We start from the raw sequence: 12577 nt of genomic DNA, 5'->3' as shown, positions 1-12577 counted from the left end.
CCTGAGGGGGCCCAAAGACCCTTGTGCTGCATAAGAAGACACCAGTATTTGATAAAGTGTATGTTGGTCAAGTTACACCTTTGGCTGGAGGAAAATGGTTAGGTTAAGACTACATGCACACGACTGTGGTGTGTTTTGCGGTCCGCAAATAACGGATCCGCAAAACACGGATGGCGTCTGTGCGTGTTCCGCAATTTGCGGAACGGCACGGACAGCCTTTAATATAACTGCCTATTCTTGTCCGCAAAGTGTGGACAAGAATAGGACATGTTATATTTTTTTTGCGGGGCCACGGAACGGAGCAACGGATGCGAACAGCACAAAAGTGAATCGATCGTCATCCGAGCCGCCAAAGACGCGGCTCGGATGCGGACCAAAACAACGACCGTGTGCATGAGGCCTAAGAATGTGGAATGGTGGGCTGCCATTACAATTTTTGCCTCAGGTAGTAGTGATGAGTGGCAGGGGCTAAATTCCAATTCGCGATATTTCACGAATATTTGGTCGAATCTTCGTCATATATTCGTGAATTTGAGATTATTTTCTTGATTTCGAAAAATCGGCAATGTAATATTCGCGTAATGCGTGCGAAATACAGGCATGGGTAATTTTTTCTACATTTTCCAAGCTGCTAGAAGTTTCCTGAGACTGGAGAAAAGGGTGGCATGGCAGAACATTAAAAATGGCTTTATACGAAGCACTAATGATGCGAATATTTTGGCGCAATACATGAAACTTCACATTTTAGCAGGTCTGCACGTATGTATAGACAGCAGAACCTATCACACTACCTAACACAATGCACAGCAACAGCTACACTATATCAGGATATAACCTACACTGACTATCTCCCACTTACTATCTGTATAATATATATAAGCTATCTAACTATCTAATGTAGTGTGGAAAGCACAGAGCACAGCAATGACACTGCTGTCTCTCTCAGAACCCTCCACGTCTCCTACTAATGCCACTATTACACTAAGCGGGGTTGTCTCCCCCTCTTCCACCAAAGTGGCAGTCACCCCTAGCACTGGCCCTTCGGTCTCAGGTTCCCAGGGTTTTGATCTCCCCCTGAGCCGTGCCACTCTGCTAGGGTTACCCCTGTCTTATGGGTATCAGTCACTCTCATAGCAGGCCACAGTTCCGAGAAGCCTGGGAAGTCTCTCCCTATTATGAGTTCATAATGTAAATTGGTGGCGACGGCCACCTCATGGGTCCACCATCCAGCCACCATGGACAGAGACACCAGGGCGGTGGGATAGCCCTTTAAGTCTTCATGGATGCACACAACCCCGACTTTTCGGACAGTATACTCGGTGGGCTGCACTAGGGAAGCTCTTACCATGGGCACCAGACTCTCTAAGTCCAGTAGAGCTACCGCCAGAGTGTCTCCCACTTCCACCTGGCACAGGTGGCTATTGTTCATAGTCTCTGGGGTACCTGTTGCACATAGCTTCCTGGCATACAAGGAGTGGCTGTAGCCATAGTTAGTATCCATGGGTTTGCCCCGATGCGGACAGTCAGCCCTTATGTGGCCAGGCTCCTGACACCATCAGCAAACTAACAGAGCTAGGTCTGTAGGGGGTATATCATGGGTGGGTTTTGCTGGCACCAGTCTCCGGGTCTGGGGTGGATATTTCCAGGGTTTGACTGCCCCCCTCCCAAAAGAACCCCCCTGTAGAGTCCTGGTAGCCTCATAGCTTTCCACCAGGTTGACCATCTCAAGGGCATTACCAGGAGACACCTGGGCGATCCAGTGCTGGAGAGGATACGGCAAAGCCCTCCAGAATACATCAGCCAACAGACGGTCCAGCATAGCAGTGGAACTCAGCACGTCAGGCTGCATCCATTTTTGCAAACAGTGTAACAGATCATAATACTGAGGTCTCGTGGGTTCAGCCGGGTTAAACTCCCACTGATGCACCCATTGTGCCCAGACCAAAACATTCACTCCCAGTCTTGCCAGAATCTCACCATTTACTGTCGTGTAATCGGACGCTTGATCATCTGGTAAGTCGAAAAACACCTGCTGGGGTCCGGATGCCAGGAACGGAGCGACAACCTCAGCCCACTGATCTCGGGGTAGTCTCTCCCTCACGGCCACCTTCTCGAACACCGCCAGATAGGTCTCAACATCGTCGGAGGGGGTCATCTTAGGGATCGCCGCACGGACCGCTTTTCGGGCATCGTGGACGCTCTGGGATGCTCCTGCCGTTTGTAAAGCAATCACATATTGCAATAGCAGCTGGTTGGTTTCCTGCTGCTGCTTATTAGCCTCCCGCTGTTTCAAGTTGTAAAAAAAAACTATTTGATACATATGCAAATTAACCTGAGATGAGTCCTGTCCCTGACTCATCTCAGGGACAGGACTTATCTCAGGTTAATTTGCATATGTATAAAATCGATTTTTTTTTTACACAATAAAAGCACACAGAGCTATGGGGACTGGGTATTGCGGATGTGCTAGCGGCCATCTAGCAGCCCATGTCCTCAGCTCTATACACAAAATCCTGGTGACAGGTTCCCCCGTACGCAGGATTGCGTCTTTGCGGCGGCCCTGTTATTCCGAGTGGACGCGTCGGCGCGTCATCTCGCGAGACGCGAGATTTCGGGCAAAGCCGGCCCGCGCATACGCATCGCGGGCCGGCAAAAGTTAAAAGACAAGTTCGTCATCAGCCTGCCAGCCAATGATCGTCGCTGGCAGGCTGGTGATTTTCAAAAAAGCAAATCAGATGCTAGTTAACACCTTATATTTATAAATATAATGTGTTAAATGGCTTCTGTGCTCCTCTGCTGGTCCTTTTCGTCGGTTGGTCCCAGCAGAGGAGCAGACTTCACAGTGAGTACACCCAACACTACACTTAGCCCCCAGATCACCCTCCATCACCCCAATTAACCCCTTGATCGCCCCTGTCAATCACCTAGTGAAAGGGAAAAAAGTGATCAGTGTAAACTGTCACTTTTTTTCCCCACTGGTATTGACTGTTAGGTTTTAGGATAGTTTAGGCCCCTTGGTTAGGTAGTTAGCGATCGTTTAACGCCCATCCCACCGCACAGCAGTCACTGATTCGCTGATTAGCGTATCGCTAATCAGCATTTGTACTTTTATAGTATCTGTAAGTGATCAGAACTGATCACAGTCAGATCTATAATAATATTAGTGTCACCTTAGTTCGCCCTCCACCCAAAACGCAGTGTTTGCCCGATCAGGCCTGATCGGTCGCCCACATGTGCATTCACCCACGCACGCCCCGTCGCAGTGACAAAAAATTATTATTTTTTTGATCACTGCACAATCACTTTATCAATCGCAGCGGCCCCCGGTACTTCGCTAGCCTCACATTTGTAAGACAGGCTTGCTTTTTTTCTTGGGTAGTCTCAGGGAATACCCCCTAAATTTAGTTGACCAAATGGCAAACAAGGGGTATTCTTCTGAAGAGGCCTACAGGATTCTGACCCAGTCGGATGAGGAATGGGAACCCTCATCTGACGAATCCAGCGGGTCAGAATATGAACCTGTAGAAAGCAGTGGCAGTCTGACCCAAAGTTCGGACGAGGAGGTTGAGGTGCCTGATACCACCAGGCGTACCCGGCCCCGTGTTGCTACACCACAGTTTCGCAGGATCCGCTTCAAGGGCAGCAAGTGGGGCTGGCGCTGTTGGATTACGTGGTGAGGCATACACCAGCAGCGCAGCCCATCCTGGACCTAGTACCAGCACTGCCGTACAACATGGTGAAGTGGCGAGCACCAGAAGGGCAGTTCAAGCTGGTACGGTGGCACGTGCATTAGTTCCCCCGTCGCAGCCACCGCACAGACAGGCCCGTAGAGCCTCTAAAGTCCCTGAGGTGCTGGCAAACCCTGATTGGCAGCCCCCAACTTCAGCCGCACCAGTAGTTCCCCCTATCACCGCCCAGTCTGGAGTTCGGGTTGAGACAGCTCAGATCGGTTCGGCACTGGGGTTTTTTGAGCTGTTCTTGACTGCGGAGCTCTTGGACTTAGTTGTGGCAGAAACAATCCGATATGCCACTGAATTTATAGCCGCCAACCCGGGAAGCTATTATGCCCAGTCTTTCCGGTGGAAACCCGTCCAAGTTTCCGAATTTAAAATTTTTCTGGGCCTTCTCCTCAACATGGGCTTAACCAAAAAGCATGAATTGCGGTCATATTGGTCCACGAACCCAATTCATCACATGCCCATGTTCTCTGCTGCCATGTCCAGGACACGATTTGAGACCATCCTGCATTTCCTGCACTTTTGCGACAACAGCACCTCTCGTCCCAGAGGCCACCCAGCTTTTGACCAGCTCCACAAAATTCAGCCCCTCATGGACCACTTCAACACCAAATTTGCAGATTTGTATACCCCTGAGCAAAAAATCTGCGTAGACGAGTCCCTTATACATTTTACCAGGCGCCTTGGCTTCAAACAATACATCCCAAGCAAGCGCGCCCGGTATGGGGTCAAATTGAATAAGCTCTGTGAAAGGGCCACAGGCTATACCCACAAATTTCGAATCTATGAGGGTAAAGATCAGACCCTGGAGCCGGTCGGTTGCCCTGACTACCTGGGGAGCAGTGGGAAGACAGTCTGGGACTTGGTGTCACCCTTATTTAGCAAGGGGTACCATCTTTAGGTGGACAATTTCTACACAAGTGTGCCCCTCTTCAGGCATTTGTTCCTAGAACAGATTGGCTGCTGTGGCACCGCGTGACCTAGTCGCCGGGGCTTCCCCCAACGGCTCGTTACCACCCGTCTTGCAAGGGGGGAGAGGGCTGCCTTGTGTAACCAAGAACTGCTCGCGGTGAAATGGAGAGACAAGCGTGATATTTACATGCTCTCCTCCATTCACGCAGACATGACAATCCAAATTGAACGAGCAACCAGTGTCATTGAAAAGCCCCTCTGTGTCCACGACTATAATTTGCTCATGGGAGGGGTGGACTTCAATGATCAGATGTTGGCTCCTTATCTACTTTCCCGCAGGACCAGATGCTGGTATAAGAAGGTGTCTGTATATTTAATTCAATTGGCTGTATATAATAGTTTTGTTCTCTACAGTAAGGCTGGGAGAACAGGATCCTTCCTCAAATTTCAGGAAGAGATCATCAAGAACCTCCTGTATCCAGGAGGTTCCGTGGCCCCATCCACCAGTGTATTGAGCCGTCTACACGAGCGACATTTCCCCAGTGTCGTTGCTGGTACCTCAAACCGACCGCCACCCCGAAAAAAATGTGTTGTCTGTAGCAGGAGTGGAATAAGGCGTGACACCCGCTATTTCTGTCCTGACTGCCCTGGCCACCCTGCCCTATGCTTTGGGGAGTGTTTCCGGAAGTAACACACACAGATACACTTAGCATAGGGATTGCGTTTCACAGGACAGGCACACAGGGCTATTAGGGCCCTTTCACTCACAGCTGCTGCAAACCTCTCCTTTCACCTGGGACAAAGTGCATAATGTACTTTGCCACATCTTTGGGCGATTTGCGCTTTGAACATTGTCCCATGGGGAAGGAGAGGTTTGTCCTATAAAGGTAAAAAAAAATCACCGGTAAGCAAAAAAGTTAACGTTCTGTTCAAAAAGTTACATTTTATATGTTCCGTTCAAATGTTATTATAAAGTTAATAAATGTATTGCTTGCGGCCTGTTTGCCGAGGCATATGAGCTGAGGGGCGGTGTTCATATGCTTTGGCAAACACTTTGTATAAAAAAAAAATTAAATAAATCCCGGCAATGATTTATTCATCCACATCGATTGATGTGAATGGATAAATCGGGTTTGCCAGGGCATACGAGCTAAGTGGGTTTGGATGTTGGGCGGAGCTCCTATGTCCTGGCAGACGCCTTTCCCCTCCTTTTTTTTTTTGGCAGAGATTTTTTCATCCACATTGATCAATGCGAATGAATAAATCTGTGCCGATCATTTCCTCTTTCAGCCCAGAGGCTGAACGGAAAAAAAATATAGCATTACCCGTATGCTCAATATAAGGAGAATAGCAGAAACTCCTAATGCTGGCCATACATGTAATGATTGCGGAGACCCTCAAATGCCAGGGCAGTACAAACACCCCACAAATTACCCCATTTTGGAAAGAAGACACCCCAAGGTATTCGCTGAGGGGCATATTGAGTCTATGAAAGATTGAAATTTTTGTCCCAAGTTAGTGGAAAGGGAGACTTTGTGAGAAAAAATAAAATAAAAATCAATTTCCGCTAACTTGTGCAAAAAATAATAATCTTCTATGAACTCGCCATGCCCCTCATTGAATACCTTGGGGTGTCTTCTTTTCAAAATGGGGTCACATGTGGAGTATTTATACTGCCCTGGCATTTTAGGGGCCCTAAAGCGTGAGAAGAAGTCTGGGATCCAAATGTCTAAAAATGCCCTCCTAAAAGGAATTTGGGCCCCTTTGTGCATCTAGGCTGCAAAAAAGTGTCACACATGTGGTATCGCTGTACTCAGGAGAAGTTGGGAAATGTGTTTTGGGGTGTCATTTTACATATACCCATGCTGGGTGAGATATTTATCTCGGTCAAATGCCAACTTTGTATAAAAAAATTGGAAAAGTTGTCTTTTGCCGAGATATTTCTCTCACCCAGCATGGGTATATGTAAAAAGACACCCCAAAACACATTGCCCAACTTCTCCTGAGTACGGCGATACCACATGTGTGACAATTTTTTGCAGCCTAGGTGGGCAAAGGGGCCCACATTCCAAAGAGCACCTTTAGGATTTCACAGGGCATTTTTTACACATTTTGATTTCAAACTACTTCTCACGCATTAGGGCCCCTAAAATGCCAGGGCAGCATAACTACCCCACAAGTGACCTCATTTTGGAAATAAGACAGCCCAAGGTATTCCGTGAGGGGCATGACGAGTTCCTAGAATTTTTTATTTTTTGTCACAAGTTAGCAGAAAATGATGATATATATATTTTTTTTCTTACAAAGTCTCATATTCCACTAACTTGTGACAAAAAATAAAAACTTCCATGAACTCACTATGCCCATCACGAAATACCTTGGGGTGTCTTCTTTCCAAAATGGGGTCACTTGTGGGGTAGTTATACTGCCCTGGGATTTTAGGAGCCCTAATGCGTGAGAAGTAGTTTGAAATCAAAATGTGTAAAAAATGCCCTGTGAAATCCTAAAGGTGCTTGTCACAGCCACTATCTCTGGCTGTGACCTTCCGTCCTTGCTCGTTCGGCGCTCCTCGCTGAAGTTTTGTTTCTGTGTATTATTTGTGGTTCTGTATGGGTTAACTCCCCTGTGTTCCTATTAGGAGTTAATCCTCTCTGTCTGCTCCATGGGTGTGGCTTCTCTGCTGCACCCATGGAACCTGTATATAAGGCTGAGGTTTCCTCAGTTCTGGGTCAGCTTTCCTGGTGTGTGTTGTCTTGTCCTGTCCTGCTCCTGGTTTGTACTCTCTCCCATGCTGCTGACCCATGGGATCCATGTCTGTCTGTCTGTGCTCTGTGGGTTTCCCTACTTGTTCATTGACGTCCTCTTTCCTGTCTTTCTGTTATCTGTTCTGCCAGTTTTGTTTTAGTTACTTTGTGTGTATTCATATGTCTCGGTTCAGCAAGCGCCTAGCTGCAGAGTGCTATGCGCAAGGCCACGCAGTATACCACTGGTGGAGCAAGTCCTTCTCTGCTCATTGTCACTCCTGTTTCCTTGCTATGTATTTCTGCTTGTGTTATTAGTTGCCCTGTTTTGTATTTGCCTGTCTGTTATGTATGCCTATGTGCCGTCGGTACGTTCTGGTACCTGTTGTCCATTCGTTCCTGCTGTCACTGTCTAGTTCACGCTCCAGAGTGGACCCTGTCAACTTCCTGCGGCAAAGCCTAACCCTACCTTCTGGGGCCCTAGTGAATACCAGGAGTTGCTTAGTCACGCCCCTCTGGAGTATTACTAGACAGTGGCCCAGTGGGGGTTTTCTCCCACTGTGCTGACAGTACATAGAGCTCTTGTTTTGTCTGTGCTGCCTTCCCTGGTTTTTGTTTGTGCAATAAACTCTTTTGTGTCTGCACCTGATTTCCGTTTGTTTATTGCTTGACGACACGGTGGTCTCTCCTGGGACTTCCAACTCGTGACAGTGCTCTTTGGAATGTGGGCCCCTTTGCCCACCTAGGCTGCAAAAGTGTCACACATGTGGTATCGCCGTACTCAGGAGAAGTTGGGCAATGTTTTTTGGGGTGTCATTTTACATATACCCATGCTGGGTGAGATAAATATCTTGGTCAAATGCCAACTTTGTATAAAAAAATGGGAAAAGTTGTCTTTTGCCGAGATATTTCTCTCACTCATCATGGGTATATGGAAACAAACACCCCAAAACACATTGCCCAACATCTCCTGAGTACAGCGATACCACATGTGTGACACTTTTTTGCAGCCTAGGTGGGCAAAGGGGCCCACATTCCAAAGAGCACCTTTAGGATTTCACAGGGCATTTTTTACACATTTTGATTTCAAACTACTTCTCTCGCATTAGGGCCCCTAAAATTCCAGGGCAGTATAACTACCCCACAAGTGACCCCATTTTGGAAAGAAGACACCCCAAGGTATTCCGTGAGGGGCATGGCGAGTTCCTAGAATTTTTTGTCACCCCACAAGTGACCCCATTTTGGAAAGAAGACACCACAAGGTATTTTGTGATGGGCATAGTGAGTTCATGGAAGTTTTTATTTCTTGTCACAAGTTAGTGGAATATGAGACTTTGTAAGGAAAAAAAATAAAAAATAAAAAAATCATCATTTTCCGCTAACTTGTGACAAAAAATAAAAAGTTCTATGAACTCACTATGCCCATCAGTGAATACCTTAGGGTGTCTACTTTCCGAAATGGGGTGGGGTTTTTCTACTGTCTGGGCATTGTAGAACCTCAGGAAACATGACAGGCGCTCAGAAAGTCAGAACTGCTTCAAAAAGTGGAAATTCACATTTTTGTACCATAGTTTGTAAACGCTATAACTTTTAAACAGCCAGAAGAAGCGCATGTAGCGCGAAACGGCCGCCGCTGTTCAATGCTTGCTCTGGATCTGTCCGCCCCCTGCCTCATGTGAATTTTGAATAATAAAGCTGTTCTATACACACGGGTGAGTGCCGCTATTTATCTTCATTTCTATATTGATTACGCTATAACTTTTACCCAAACCATTTTTTTTTTACCCAAACATTTTTTTTTATCAAAGACATGTAGAACAATAAATTTAGAGAAAAATTTAAATAGAAATGTAGTTTTATTTGAAAAATTTTACAACTGAAAGTGAAAAATGGCATTTTTTTTGCAAAAAAATCTGTAAATTTCGATTAATAACAAAAAAAGTAAAAATGTCAGCAGCAATGAAATACCACCAAATGAAAGCTCTATTAGTGAGAAGAAAAGGAGGTAAAATTCATTTGGGTGGTAAGTTGTATGACCGAGCAATAAACCGTGAACGTAGTGTAGTGCAGAATTGTAAAAAGTGGTCTGGTCATTAAGGGTTTTTAAGCTAGGGGAGCTGAGGTGGTTAAGTGTGACCTTCACAGCACCCTACCCCTTAACATAGACTTCCACAACGCCCAGCCCCCTTAACAGTGAACTCAACAGCTCCTCGCCCCTTAACAGTCACCTTCACAGAACTATACCCCAGTAACAGTGATCTCCACAGCACACCGCTCTCTTAATTGTGACTTTCACAGTGACCTGCTCCATTAACAACGATCTCCACAGCACCTTGACCCTAATGTGCTATTGCTAATGCAACATTATGGATAAAGCCGTCTTTAGTTTCTTCACATACCACTGTTTTCCTTGAGCTTTTCCCTTAGTTACGGCTGTTTTGAACCTTACAATATGAGGTTCTTCTCAAGATGGCTCCTCTGCCAGTTCTCTGAGGCCAAAACTGACTTCCCTCACTTCACATACACACTTGCTTTAGCCAGCAGCTTCCAGCCAGCCAATCAGATTGGATTAGTGAGATACATGCCTCCTCACTCTGAAGCCTAATGAAGGCATGCAGTGTGAAGGACCACCCTTCTGTCTTCTGTTTACACTAAAGGGAAGACAGAAAAGTCCTAGCAATGGTCTTTTAAGGGACCAGTAGAAAGGGACAGGGGACAATAATGAAAGCTATTATTTTAAGATAATTACAGATCTTCTGACAATCACTGACAGACTAACTCAGGAATACATGTCTAGCTCCAATAAACTAGCAAATAAAAATAAAAATTACAGTTAGGCTTTAACAGTGACTTCCATAGTGCCCAGTTCCTTAACAGTGACCTCCATGGCACCCCACCCCCTTAACAGTGACCTGACCAGCGCCTCGTCCCCTTAACAATTCCCTTCATAGCACCCGTCTCCCTTAACAGTGACCTGTAGCAGTGAAGAAAAATGGCTGAGTCGTCATTGGAACCTGGTGTCAAACTGTGTGTACGTCAAGACTGATTGACCTTCTAGCACCTATTGGCTGATAAGTGTCATGTGACCATGCATATGGCAGTTAGGATATGAGTGAAGAACCTGTGAGCTTCTATTGGCTATTATAGGTCATGTCCCCTTTAAATATGTCTCCTTTATATTACCTTCTATACTCTGTGTTTTAAAATACATTCCAAGAGCCACCACTTTTTAAACTTTTTTCTGTTCAAAAAAACACACGAATGCTTATTTTTTTTTGCAAGACAAGTTGTATTTTTAGGACACTAATTTACCATATCTTGTTTTGAAAAAACAAATGTAATCTGTCCACAATTATGTATTTATATATATATTTTAAACAATAAAGAATGAATTTATAGTATATGTGTGTGGTTATATTTTTGGCGAATCATTGTATGCTGGCACACATATTAAGCTATTGGTGTTTTGCTAATATCGGTGTTTCTAATATTTCCTGTATCTTTGCAAAAGGTTGGCCCTTAACAAGGCAAATGGATTTCCGGTCACGGGACGCATCTTGGTCCTCCCAGGTGGATGCAGTGTTTGCAGGCTGGGCTGCGACAGTTGATAACCCGGGCAGGGTGGGCACTATAGAGCTAAGAGCACGGTTAAAACATATGCTACACAGGAGGAGGAAGCTATGGTGGAACAAGGCCACCTTGGAGAAATACATTTTAAAAGGGTTAATACCCAGAGGTTTATGGAAGAGATAATGAGGATTTTTGTAGAAAATGGGATATGGCCTGCAGTGCATGCTCAGTTACCCTCATTGTATTGTTGAACTGAATACCAAATCATTAATAGAATTAGTCGGAAATTAGTACCTGCTCCTGGGGAATTGGAAAAGTATAAGAAAGAGATGGATGAGGCCTTCCTTACATGGGAGAGACAGATAAAAACTATCAAGACGAAGAAATTCCAACGTGATCTCCAAGATATGGAGAACAAAGTATATAGTTGAATCGTTAGAAAAATAGTACTCCTGAAGCAAGAATGTGCTCCACATCAATCTCGTCAGTAGCATCAATGTCTGAGGATGGAGGACCCCTGGACAGGGAATGCGCAGATATCCCAAGAGATTCACAAAGCGTAAGATGGGTGAAGCCCAGCAACCCTTAGGGAAGAGACGCACTGAGGGGAATCAACAGCTGCAGGTAATTAACCTCTCTAGCCATATTCTGACTCAAGATAAAATCAGGATATTAGGTAGGGGATTATCCTTTTCACCTACATGCAACTTCGATTATTTCTCCACAGTAAAAGATATACATCTTTTCGCGAGAAAGCTCGTTTTCAAGAAACTTTTCAGTCATAAAATGGATCCAAATTTCATGACTCGACCTGAACAGGAGGCCCTGGCTACCCTTACAGCACTATTGGAGGAACAGGAGGAAATGCGACCTGGTGAGTTTCCAAAACAAATGATTCCAAAATCAACGAGGTTTCCTCCCCTATCTCTTTATCCCAATGTCGAGCTTTTTGTGCATCTCGTTGTTGGAGAACTATCTAAGATCCCCAGTGGGGATAGAATAGATAACTGCATGAAGGGAGAGAGAGGGGCATTGAGGGAGATCCAACAATGGAAAGATGTGGTGGTAAAATCTGCGGACAAGGGTGGGAACATTGTCATATGGCCAACCAATATGTATGAGATGGAGGCCTATAGACAATTGAATCATAGTGAGTGCTATAGAAAACTGACCTTCAATCCCCTGATGAAATTCAAACAAGAATTGGAAGGGATACTCCACTCCACCAAGGAGTGGAAGAGGGAATGATATCTGACAAATATTGTTCGCACCTCTTGTCTGCACACCCAGTGACCCCTACCCTGTACTTTCTTCCCAAGGTGCACAAGGACCTAATGAACCCACCCGGAAGACCAATGGTATCAGCAATGAACAGTCTGAACGACCCTATCTGTAGATATGTGGAACATTTCCTACACCCACTTGTGGAAGAACTACCTTCATACTTGCAAGATACCACAGATATATTAAAGAAGGTGGAAGATATACAGTTAGAACCAGACATGATCATTGCCACCTGTGATGTAGAGTCACTCTATACTTCCATAAGACATCAAGATGGTTTTAAGGCAGCGGAATTCTTTCTACACACCACCAATATGGGTAAGGGAAAATTGA

The sequence above is a fragment of the Bufo bufo genome, chromosome 5 (assembly GCF_905171765.1).
Source record: "Bufo bufo chromosome 5, aBufBuf1.1, whole genome shotgun sequence".
NCBI lineage: Eukaryota > Metazoa > Chordata > Amphibia > Anura > Bufonidae > Bufo > Bufo bufo.
This window is presented reverse-complemented; position numbering follows the sequence as displayed.